At 45.7% G+C, this 12,589-nt stretch overlaps 1 protein-coding gene across 2 annotated transcripts in view; it reads right to left on the bottom strand.

Annotated features, from left to right (window-relative positions):
- LRRC9 (leucine rich repeat containing 9) overlaps positions 1-12,589 on the bottom strand; it is a 2,495,628-nt gene that overhangs the window by 120,907 nt on the left and 2,362,132 nt on the right. The window lies entirely within an intron of this gene.

Below are 12,589 nucleotides of genomic sequence, written 5' to 3'. Positions count from 1 at the left end.
TGATTCAGATTAACATAAAGAGTGTTTTTCGGTGGATTATAGATCTTAGTTAGGTTGATAATTTTACGCCATGTATGTTTTACCGACAATTGTAGTAAGTTTAGTTCATGGCAAATCATCACATTAGGAATCGACATTGATAGTCCCAGAACTGTTTTCCATAATTTCCCCTGTAAGATATTTAGATAGGCATCTAAATCATATGTGCAGATGTCCAGGGAGTATAGAATGATAGGTTCGACCTTCTGCAGATAAAATTGAATTAGAGGTATTAGGGAAAACATACAATATTTCTGGTGAATAATTTTCATCTGAGATGTCAATCCCCTGACTTTTCGGTTAAGATAGTTTTTCCACATTGTAATTGAATATTGATCAGCTAACGGATATCCCAGATAGTGAAGCATCGAAGAACATTCAATTTTGGTGTTGTTAATATGCCAAGAATAGCGATGGCATCTTGATTTTTTTTGAGAAAAAATCATTATAAAGGTTTTCGTTGGATTAGGCGTAAGATTATGATTATATGCAAAATCCAAGAATAGGTCCAACTTTCGTTGGAGACCAAAGGGCGTTCGATCGAAGAATAATAAATCATCAGCAAAGCCTAACCAATCTAAGTTCAGGGAACCCAGCTTTACAGAATAGCATTCCCCCGCGGTCCATTTCTCATCAAATCCTAACAAGTACAAATTGAACAATATGGCTGCCATATTGCAGCCTTGTTTCACCCCGATCTCAGTAGGAATGGGGTCTGTCAGGGCTCCTTCCTTAGTGAGACGCATGCAATAATTTGTATTTTTGTGAAGTATTGCAATCAAAGCAACTAATTTAGTCGGAATACCAAGTTGGATCATTTTTTCCCACAAGACTTCTCGAATAACACAATCAAATGCTGCGGTCAAATCCAAACTAGCCATATAAATTGGACCTGAGTGACTAGCCAAGGAATGAGCCTGAAGATGGGCTAGAATTGTGGCATTTAGCTGACAGCCGATGAATTTTCTAAATCCTCCCTGATAAATAGACAACATATTTTTTCCATCCATGTAGGCTTGTAATTGTTGGATGAGTAAAATAGAAAATATTTTGGAAGAGGCGTCAGTTAAGGCAATCGGGCGATAATTGGAGGGACAATCCGGAGAGCCCTTTTTGTAAATTGGAATAACATACGCAGAGGACCATGTAGTGGGGATATGTCCTGTTTGTAAGATCAGGTCGAATTTGATTTTAAGAATGTGGGCCCAGAATACTGGGTTCGATTTATACACACAGGATGGAATACCATCGGGACCAGGTGCTTTAGAAGGCTTCAATCGACCAATGGCATCTATAATGTCCTCTATGGACCATAAGGAAGAAAGGTCAAGATCCAAGCGTGGTTCACTACCCTTGAGAAATTGAAATCGCTCAGGCATGGTATATTTGCGTTTTATATACGATACCCAGTTTTCGGCGGGAATAACAGAATCAAAGTTAGTTGTGTTTTCCGAGGTAATAGAACGAAGAGTATTCCAGGTTTTCCTAGAGTCATGCTTTAATAAGTGATAAAATAATTTCTGGTTGTCCGCATAGAGAAGGTGTCTTTTTAGCCATTTTAATTTATTACGAAATCTTTGTCTAACTGCTTTAATCAATTTGTCACGAGCAAGGTCAGAATGAGAAGTTCTATTAATCTGACGAATTACGTGATTTTTTTGCGATTTTAAATAAGCAACTTGACTATTAAATTTGTGCGCATGAACTTGAATAGTTTTTTCGTGAATATCCCTTGAGTGAAGCATAGCTTCTAGGTGAATTTGAATTCTGATAGAATTTAGATGATCTAAATGAATAAGTGAAGGGCTCGGTGGTGATTGATGTAGAAAAATACTGGGATCGCATTCTAGGTTCCGAATAAATATTGCACACACTTTAGGATTCCATCTCACTGTGTGGTGGGGCCTATCAATTTCTACTAAGGAAAGAATAGAATTATCTTTGAAGCGAGCCAACGGAATATTCAACTGCATGGAAATAATCATATGGTCTCCTAAGAATGGATCGATAATTTTAAGAGCATCTATATTCGAATATAGACTCGAAGAAATAAAAAAATAATCAATGAGGGAATTGAGATTTGCTCTAGTCCATGTATAGGAAAAATCGTCGAGAGCAAAGTAAGGGGTTTGAATATCCCATTCAAGGAAAAAGGAATTCCATACAGTGCCAGACTTAAGGGACATAAATGAGTGCTTATCCCTAATTGCATTTTTATGAACACCTATATCATAGCAGTAACAGTTGAAGTCACCACCTACAATAATTTTCGCCGAGGGATATAAAATCAATCCCTTTTCAAGTACCTCATGCATTTCCTCAATGATGGTCTCAATTGGTGTGGACAGTTTATTCCAATAAATACATACCAATAAAAGAATAATAGAAGGATCCAAGACATCTTTCATAATGATTGCTAAAATGGAATCCGAACTGCTAATCTTTTCCAAGGAGCATTGAAGGGCAGTATTCACCAGTATGGCCAGGCCGCCAGAGGGACGACCTTCACTGCCTCGCTTTGCAGTCTGAATATATGCTGAAAAACCATCTATAAAGAAGGAAGATTGATTCATGGTCTCTTGAATAAAAATAAGATCAGGTCGATTAAGCTGATTTAAGTGATACCATTTTTTGAAGTTATTTATGCCACAAGAATTCCATGAAATAATGTGGAGACGCAGAGGGCTACGAATGTTTCATTGCCTTTTGTTGTATTGCTTGCGTGGTGTTAATGGGGTCCCTCCAAGACATCTCCTTTAGAGCAGACATGAATGACATGAATTGTTTCATAGTATCAACATCAATATTTACAGGAGTATCCTGGGTTAAATTATCAGAAACGCTTTCAACGCTCAAGGGAATAGGTTCTAGATAACTTTGTGCATCGTCAAAAGATGAAAAAAATGATGAGGTTAATCCAATAAATGCCAAGTCATCAGAATGATCCCATAACATCTTCATAATAAAAGGAGACATAAATTTGCAAATCATTCGGTTATTATTAATGTCAGCCAATTTCACCCAATCTATGTCGTCAGATCTAATATTTCGTAGGGCAGGGATATCCTGAAAAACAGTCATCATAAAGGTGCGGTTCAAGCGAGCCTTTCCATAGCGGGCTTCATCGCTTTCCCATCCCATAATAATAGCAGATTTTAAGTCGCCATAATTATGGTCAGTCGGGGATTCCCGTTTATCCGTAGTGGATTTCAGATTGGTCAATTTGGAGCGCTCGTTGGCTAGTGGATGCTGCAAACTCAGAATTGGTAACTTTGGGCTAGTATGTTGATGAACTAAGCTCGCAGTTTCGTGAGAGATTAGTTGTTTTCGGGGGTCAACTTTGTTGACTGAGGATAAATCTTCCGGCTCGCTTGAACTTACACCCTCCAAATTTTTTTTTTGGGATTCAGTTGGATGATTAGGACAAGTAAGTATTTTATTTTCTCTTTGTCCATTGGCATTACCCAAGATCACTTTCGCAGTTTTTTTAATTTTCAACAATGGATAATACTTGGAGAGGTCAGTTTGAACGCAGTGTGGGGGCCCAACTATTGGGTTAGCCACCACCCCGAGGTCAATGTGACCTTTCTCCTCATTATCCTTTCCCTTGTTTACATTCAATCTTGATTTATTGGGTTCTTGCCAAGCTGGTTCATTAGGCGAGTCCTCATTTCCTTTAATTTTTTTGTTTTTTAGTAGAGATTTGCAGGGGACTTTGGTAGGTACAGAGTTCGAGTCTGGCTCTGGAAGATTCAACAGGGCCTTAGATTCCTCGCTCAACTGATTTAAGTCGATGATGTTATCTCCCTCTGAAAGATTACAGATATCTTTAATATGTGTGTTGTGAGTATCGTTTTTATCACAAGACTGATTCTTTGTTTTTTTTTCTTGTTTTCCCTTTTGTAATTTGGCGAGAAGATTTCTCTTTTGAGCACGTGCCAGAGCTCTTCTTTGTTTTCTAGTGAGGGCAATGGGAGGAGTTTGATCGTGCACCACCTCAATGTCGTGTGTTTCTGTTGCTTCTTGAGGGATATGATCTGTTCCAGAAAGATCAATGAGATCTGTTAGAGCCGAAGGGCTATCTGGAGAGACTCCTTTATCTTCGCATGTAGTCATCAGCGAATCCTTGTTGATTGACTTGGAAAGTGTGGCAAGATTAGTTGCCATTTCCTTTACAAGGTTAGTCAAGACAGCAAGGTTAGGTTCACTGGGATTTTCCGCGTACACTAGTTTTGGATTCACAACCTTCCGATTTTCTAATATAAAGGTAGGTTCTTCTGTCACTACTTCAGAGAACAATTTTGTTTGAGTGCCTGTAGTTTGAACATGGACCATCGAATCTTTTTTGTTTATGATGGAAGAAAACATATGAGAGGCGAATAACATGCCCTCCATTTTTGCAAGAGAACTCGTGAGGTCGGACATTTGAAGCTGTAGGAATTTTATTGCCTCATGAGTTTGCTCGTGGCCTTTATCAAGTAAATTGAGAATTCTGGTCATGACCGGAAAGGATTCGATGGAGTGTTGCAAATCGGCATTCCAATTTTCTTGTTCAGCGGTAGGACGGTTATGCTGTGGATGGGTTTTACAATGGGTAGACTCGTTGGAGTCAGAGCTAGGTGCTCGGTTTCCTTCGTGTCTAGAAGGGTATTGGCAAGTAGGGATCGTCGGTTGTTCCATGATCGGGGAACTATTTACCATCAAGGGGGGCCCTCCTATATTGTTATTACTTGGAGTATTAGTTCCCCCAAGGATAAGTGCTTCCTTCAGTGCACTGGAGTGTGCGGGCACCGAATAGGTGTATGCTGGGGGATTGTTAAAAAGGAATACATTCTCAATCCCGTACTTACTTCTATTGACAGGAGTTGAGGGTTCGTAGGATAGACGAATCCGTTTGCCTAATTCTATTTCGATTGCCGGGGCTAAAATAGAAACGTCTGCGGTACACGTATCAAATTGCTCAGTTCCCATTATTTTTTTTATTTCGTCACTATCAAGACTTGGATTAGAATTACAGTCATCAATTTCCCAATCCTTTGGGGAGGTTTCATTCGCTTCTTTGACAGACATGTATACTGGTTTAATTTTGGAATCCATGCTGCTTCCGGGCAAAGTAGTTTTAGTAGTCGCGCTGTCGATGTACACCGACCGTTTTTCCAAGGGAATTTGTTCCTCAAGGTCTTCAGGGGATACAACGACAGAGGCATCCTTGTTAGCTTTCTGTAAGTCGTCACATTGAAAATTCTCTATCTTGTATTGCATAGGCCCAGAAACGGGTTTCTTAATATCCGATCTGTTTTTCCATTCCTGTTTTGTATTAAATTCAAACGAAGCAGGAGTGAGAATAGCTTTGTTGTCAACATTGCTTTCTGATTTCAAAGCCATTATAGGCTTTTCAAATGGCAAAGAGGTGCAATAATTGGAGTTAAGAAGGGGTTTATATTCTTCATTTATCTCTTTGTCGCGCTGATTTAAGGGCATTGCAGCGGACAATTTTACTACATTAAGGTCCGCCTCAGTTTGTTTAGGGTTAGTTTGGGACTCTTTTTTTTTTATACTGCGTAGCCCCTCTGCCATGACCAGAGCGATTCTGATCACGATTATAGGCTAAGAGATAAAGGACAGTATGTAGCACCCGCTTTGCTCACAGTAACCCCCTCCCAGCGATTGTTTGATAAACTATGTGGGGGCCTCAAAGGGAGTAACCCTACCACCAAGCCACCTTACCGCCTAACAGCCCAACAGCCGCACTTCGCAGGCACTTCCGGATGCGCGCGCCGGATGCGCGGGTCCGTGTGCTGATAAGGAAGTGGACGGCGGGTTAGTGGGCGGGCAAGCGGGCGGGATCAGGGGGGCGTGGCTAAAGGGGGAAAGAGAAAAAAGAAACATCAACGGGCAGCCCAAATTCCGAAAACCCGCGGGAAACCCGCGGACACTAAAATAGCGGGTGCAGAGTCCTTAGCAAGTACCCAAAGTAAAAGTCCTCTTTAATCCAATCAAATGCGCGTTGCGCGCAAGATTCGCTTCGGGTCCTTCCTCTTGCCGACGGCACTGTGGGCAGAGAATCCAAGGACGAAGCAGCGAGTCCAGCCCAACAGCCGCACTTCGCAGGCACTTCCGGATGCGCGCGCCGGATGCGCGGGTCCGTGTGCTGATAAGGAAGTGGACGGCGGGTTAGTGGGCGGGCAAGCGGGCGGGATCAGGGGGGCGTGGCTAAAGGGGGAAAGAGAAAAAAGAAACATCAACGGGCAGCCCAAATTCCGAAAACCCGCGGGAAACCCGCGGACACTAAAATAGCGGGTGCAGAGTCCTTAGCAAGTACCCAAAGTAAAAGTCCTCTTTAATCCAATCAAATGCGCGTTGCGCGCAAGATTCGCTTCGGGTCCTTCCTCTTGCCGACGGCACTGTGGGCAGAGAATCCAAGGACGAAGCAGCGAGTCCAGCCCAACAGCCGCACTTCGCAGGCACTTCCGGATGCGCGCGCCGGATGCGCGGGTCCGTGTGCTGATAAGGAAGTGGACGGCGGGTTAGTGGGCGGGCAAGCGGGCGGGATCAGGGGGGCGTGGCTAAAGGGGGAAAGAGAAAAAAGAAACATCAACGGGCAGCCCAAATTCCGAAAACCCGCGGGAAACCCGCGGACACTAAAATAGCGGGTGCAGAGTCCTTAGCAAGTACCCAAAGTAAAAGTCCTCTTTAATCCAATCAAATGCGCGTTGCGCGCAAGATTCGCTTCGGGTCCTTCCTCTTGCCGACGGCACTGTGGGCAGAGAATCCAAGGACGAAGCAGCGAGTCCAGCCCAACAGCCGCACTTCGCAGGCACTTCCGGATGCGCGCGCCGGATGCGCGGGTCCGTGTGCTGATAAGGAAGTGGACGGCGGGTTAGTGGGCGGGCAAGCGGGCGGGATCAGGGGGGCGTGGCTAAAGGGGGAAAGAGAAAAAAGAAACATCAACGGGCAGCCCAAATTCCGAAAACCCGCGGGAAACCCGCGGACACTAAAATAGCGGGTGCAGAGTCCTTAGCAAGTACCCAAAGTAAAAGTCCTCTTTAATCCAATCAAATGCGCGTTGCGCGCAAGATTCGCTTCGGGTCCTTCCTCTTGCCGACGGCACTGTGGGCAGAGAATCCAAGGACGAAGCAGCGAGTCCAGCCCAACAGCCGCACTTCGCAGGCACTTCCGGATGCGCGCGCCGGATGCGCGGGTCCGTGTGCTGATAAGGAAGTGGACGGCGGGTTAGTGGGCGGGCAAGCGGGCGGGATCAGGGGGGCGTGGCCAAAGTAAAAGTCCTCTTTAATCCAATCAAATGCGCGTTGCGCGCAAGATTCGCTTCGGGTCCTTCCTCTTGCCGACGGCACTGTGGGCAGAGAATCCAAGGACGAAGCAGCGAGTCCAGCCCAACAGCCGCACTTCGCAGGCACTTCCGGATGCGCGGGTCCGTGTGCTGATAAGGAAGTGGACGGCGGGTTAGTGGGCGGGCAAGCGGGCGGGATCAGGGGGGCGTGGCTAAAGGGGGAAAGAGAAAAAAGAAACATCAACGGGCAGCCCAAATTCCGAAAACCCGCGGGAAACCCGCGGACACTAAAATAGCGGGTGCAGAGTCCTTAGCAAGTACCCAAAGTAAAAGTCCTCTTTAATCCAATCAAATGCGCGTTGCGCGCAAGATTCGCTTCGGGTCCTTCCTCTTGCCGACGGCACTGTGGGCAGAGAATCCAAGGACGAAGCAGCGAGTCCAGCCCAACAGCCGCACTTCGCAGGCACTTCCGGATGCGCGCGCCGGATGCGCGGGTCCGTGTGCTGATAAGGAAGTGGACGGCGGGTTAGTGGGCGGGCAAGCGGGCGGGATCAGGGGGGCGTGGCCAAAGTAAAAGTCCTCTTTGATCCAATCAAATGCGCGTTGCGCGCAAGATTCGCTTCGGGTCCTTCCTCTTGCCGACGGCACTGTGGGCAGAGAATCCAAGGACGAAGCAGCGAGTCCAGCCCAACAGCCGCACTTCGCAGGCACTTCCAGCTTTCCCATTTCACAAAACGTTGCTATCCTGGTAAAAATCATATTACTACGTTTCGCCATGTGGCATATATTCCCTAGGGCCCGGGTCTCTAAGAAACCACAAACACACCTGGAAAAGATGTTGCATAAAAGGAAAGTAATGTCAAAATTGTTTACTATATATACACTTGAGAAAACGTGGGTGGGGGGAGGTTGGTATTGAGTTTAGTTGATCTGGAAGTTGGGGGCCGCTGCATTGTAGACTTTAACCAGAAAACTGCACTTGCCCTCCAGGCCAAATGTTGCCAGTCCTCCCCTTGTTATAGTCTTTTTACATTTTCTTAATCTTTGTAAACGTTTTAAATATTGGAATGCTATACAAATGCATTGTTCATAATCCTAAATTTAAAAATGTAGAGCGGGACTGACTGCCAGGGGGCGAAGTGCCGCCCCCCTGGCCCCAGGACACAAAACGGCTGAAAGGATGCAGTAAATCTAATTAATTTGCCTCGAATTTAATACCACATACATTGGAATGTCACAGGCGTGCCCCAATCGAGTATGAGCCTGGTGCGACCACAGACGGCAGAGATATAGGTGGTGGAAAGCTGCGGCCCGGCTAGGGGGAGGGAAGTGTGTGCGCCACACTGCTCACAGAGCCACTGCCCTGCAGTTAGAGGACACCACAGGCGTTGCAGCAGATAACAATTCTGATCATTCACAGAGGACCAGAGCACAGTGTCTGGCTGGGGAGATGCTCTTAAGACACGTTTGGGGGACAGACGGCTGACCACATGAATCAGCCCCGAACGCAGAGTCGGGCCGCACAGGAACTGCGAAGAACAAACGCTCATGTGGTCCCACTCCGGCGATGAGGTACGGAGTGTTGATGGGAACACATTGGCAAGCGGGCGGGTGAACGTGCTGAGTGCCCAGGCTCGACCTGAGGATGCAGTGGATGGGATTGGCATCATGTGCCTACATTGACAAGAGAGCCCCGCACAGGCAGGTCTGCAAGCCTCCCGGCGACCGATGTCGCCCCCAGAGGGCAATACTACTGGCGGCATGACTTAAGGTGTCAAGGGCACTGGAGCAGGAAGGCGCAACACATTTGGCATAAACAGAACAAGGAAACAACATACATAATGTCACCTAGGCAGTACTAGTTGCACCTCTGCAGGAATGTACGTGATTATTTCGTAGCCGAACATGGTTAATATGAAAATTACGAATTTGAAATGTCCGGCACGCAATAATCATGCACATCACTCCCACCATGCAGCTATTCCCCACCCCCTACCCCTAAAACCTACATCACAGTGCACTTACCTGGTGTCCTTCTCGGCTGCTCTTTCCCTGTGACGCGAGTTACGTCTCCCCATTGAGGGGCGGGACTTTCTGCCGCAGGGCTCGTTTCTTTCCCCCGTGTAAAAAAAAACGTTATTTGTCCCCCAGCTTTCCTTTTTATGGAAGCAGGGGGAACCCCCGCAGCCCCCTCCCCTTGATAGCCATTTTTTTTCATTAACAAATTATTGTTTATTCAGGTTTTTTTTCTGCAATCGGCATTTGAATGGTATTACTTCTCGAGAATTCCCCGAGTTGCGAGACGTGACAAGGGTGTCCCGTGTCACCACTCCTATATGCACTCACTCTTGAGCCATTGGCCGAGACCATACGCGCGAATGCGCTGATTCGAGGCCTAAAGACGGATACCACAGAATATAAACTAGCATTATATGCCGATGATATTTTAGCATATTTGAGCTTGCCAACCTCGTTAGTCGCAGCCTTTTGGGGGATTATCTGGAACTACGGACAGCTCTCAGGATTTAGAGTCAATATTGCAAAAACGGCGCCACTCCCACTGAAAAGTAGCTCGGCGCACTCGATTAGTGACATTCAGGGACTTAGCATCCAAGTTCAGGAGGGGAAAATGTAATATTTAGGAATCCACATCCTGTACAAAGCTAATGTTGTGCCTCTTTGGGATGCGATTAAGATGGACCTCCACTCATGATCAAAGATCATGTTGTCATGGGCCGCTTGGATGACTGACATTAAAATGTGCATCCTCCCATGCTTGTTATTCTTGTTCCAGTCCCTCCCAATAATAATTCCAGCCTCCTTTCGCAAGGAGATCAGAAGGGCTCTGCTGGGAATTCCTGTGGGCGGGGCAGAGGCCATGAATCACATACTCGACACTCATATTGCCAAAAGAGGAAGGCGAGCGGGGTTTGCAGGACCTCTATGAATATTATTATTGCGCTGCTCAGCTTAGAGTCTTGGTGGATCACGTTCAGGAAAACAAGGACAGACAATGGGTTTCCCTAGAGCATCTGCTCTTTGCTTCTGTAACACTGGAGGAATGGCTTTGGGTCCTGCAATGACACCTTCCGCGGAGGATCCATGATCATCCAGTGCTCTCTGTGCTGTGGCACCTTTGGAGGAAGTCGAGGGATATGCTGGGAATCACATAATGGCCATTGCCCCTCAGCTGTATTTGGTCGCCCCCAATAGGGACAAGATAGTAAACCGTGCCAGGTTTCAAACTTATTATGAATCCCGGTCTAGCTAGGGTCGGTCAGTTGTGGAATGATAGTATATTCCTGTCTAAACCTGACCTTGAGGCCGCATTAGGCTTGACTCCCATTTATCCAGTGCTATACCTTCAGCTCAAGGGGGTATTGACAGACTCATGTTGGGGTGCTGACTTGCAACGTCCCCTTACCCAATTCGAGCAGATTCTCAGCACACAAGCACATTCAGAGGGGCTTATCTCACAAATCTACCGATCGCTGCTGATGAGGGACCAGGTGGGTGCAACAAGAACCCAGAAACAATGATCTGCTGACCTCCAACTCGCTGAAGAAACAGATGCTTGGAGGGTCATTTATAGAGCAGTTTAGTTATCCTCGATAGTGACCCAATACAAAATGTGCAACGTCAGCTTATTGTTCCGATGGCACTTGACTTCATTAAGACTTTCCAAAATGTACCTTAAAGTTAGTCCCCTATGTTGGAGGAACTGTGGGCCTCCCTGTACGCACTGGCATATGTGGTGGGACTGTTCTGCAGTGAAGATCTTTTGGAAAGAGGTGTTGAGATGGATTAGGGACATAGGCAGGATTGAAAGGGACCTGCCCAGCCGATGGTTCTGTTTGGAGTTGAGAGGCATGGTGATGAATTTTCAGTTTTGCCTCATAAAAGGAATCTCTTGTTAGCAGCTAGAGTATGTAAAACTCTCCATTGGAAGAGGCCCCTTCTACCCACACACAGAGAATGGCTGAGAAAAGCACACACAATCTATGAGATGGTAAGCCTGACAGCAATGCTACTGGTGACTAATACACCTGTTGACATGGTGTGGCTTTCCTTTCTTGAATATCACACTGCACACACAACAGTGGTGGGATCTGAGAAAAGGCCACCTGATCTGAATGATTAGGACATGTAGGTCGCTGTGGATAGCATGTAGTGGGCCCCGCGGTAAGGTCACTGTTGGTAGTCTGAAATAACCTCCCTGTTTCCCTACCCTGAAGCTATTATATGGACAACTGTACAGATCCTGTTCTTTCACCATCCCAATGGGACGAAAAACATAGTGAGTAGCAATGATGTCACTGTGTTAAGAGTGCACTATTCTTCTTTGTGTTTGTGATTATAGTATTAAATTGGTTGGAACATGAAATTGTACTACATATTATGTGATGCTGACTTATTGTTTCGTTGATGGTTTTACACTATGTGTTGTGTACAGTTATGCTGATTGCTTGTACTTTCAATAAAAACATATTTTCAACAAAAAAAAGGTTGAGTCATATTTAGTAAAAAGCACTCTGCGGTGGGCTCGATATAATAATTGTGATCAACAGTGCAATGATTGAACAATCCAAAAAAGAAGTGCTGGCGCAGATAAGAACGGATTCAATTAAAGGGCAAATAAAGTGTTCAGCAGACAATGCGAAGGTGATGAAGGACAAGTATACATGACGTAGGAGGCCAAGGGAACCCCTCCCATATCAGTTCAATCCCAAATTGCCAATGCTGCATATTGAAAATAACGCAGGGACATTTGAAGGCTATACCAGTAAAAATGTTCCAGAAGAAATAACTGCAGCTGTTGGCGTTGATGCACTTTTTTAATGGTTAGCGTAAGCCTTATAGTGCTAAGGAAGTGTATGTGATGTCCTTACCAGTACATTCTGAGTGACAAGGACATGAAATACTTGCTATATCTTTAGCGCTGTAGCAGAATTCCTTCTGCAGCAAAAGACTTAAGAAAGAGCAATGGGAGACCAGTAGCATCCACCTTTTCAATGGATCAGGGTTGAATGCCCGATATGGAAATGTTCGAGGGAGAAAAGACTGAAGATTATTTTTCCGAAATAACCTTTGGTCTTTTCTTCCCTGAACATTTCCAACTTGGCCCCCGCCGTTCCCCCACCCCCTCCCACACCCCTCTACTTACCTTGCTGCCGACACGCTGTGACCCTGTGACGGCTGTTTCCTTTCACTTCTGTGATCGGGAACTGGCGCCGCAGGGTCCTTTCCTTTCTTTTCCCC

The sequence above is a fragment of the Ambystoma mexicanum genome, chromosome 14, assembly GCF_040938575.1.
Source record: "Ambystoma mexicanum isolate Mex_15411 chromosome 14, UKY_AmexF1_1, whole genome shotgun sequence".
NCBI classification, from domain to species: Eukaryota; Metazoa; Chordata; class Amphibia; order Caudata; family Ambystomatidae; genus Ambystoma; species Ambystoma mexicanum.
The sequence above is the reverse complement of the archived record's forward strand: the minus strand, read 5'-3'. Positions and strand labels throughout refer to the sequence as shown.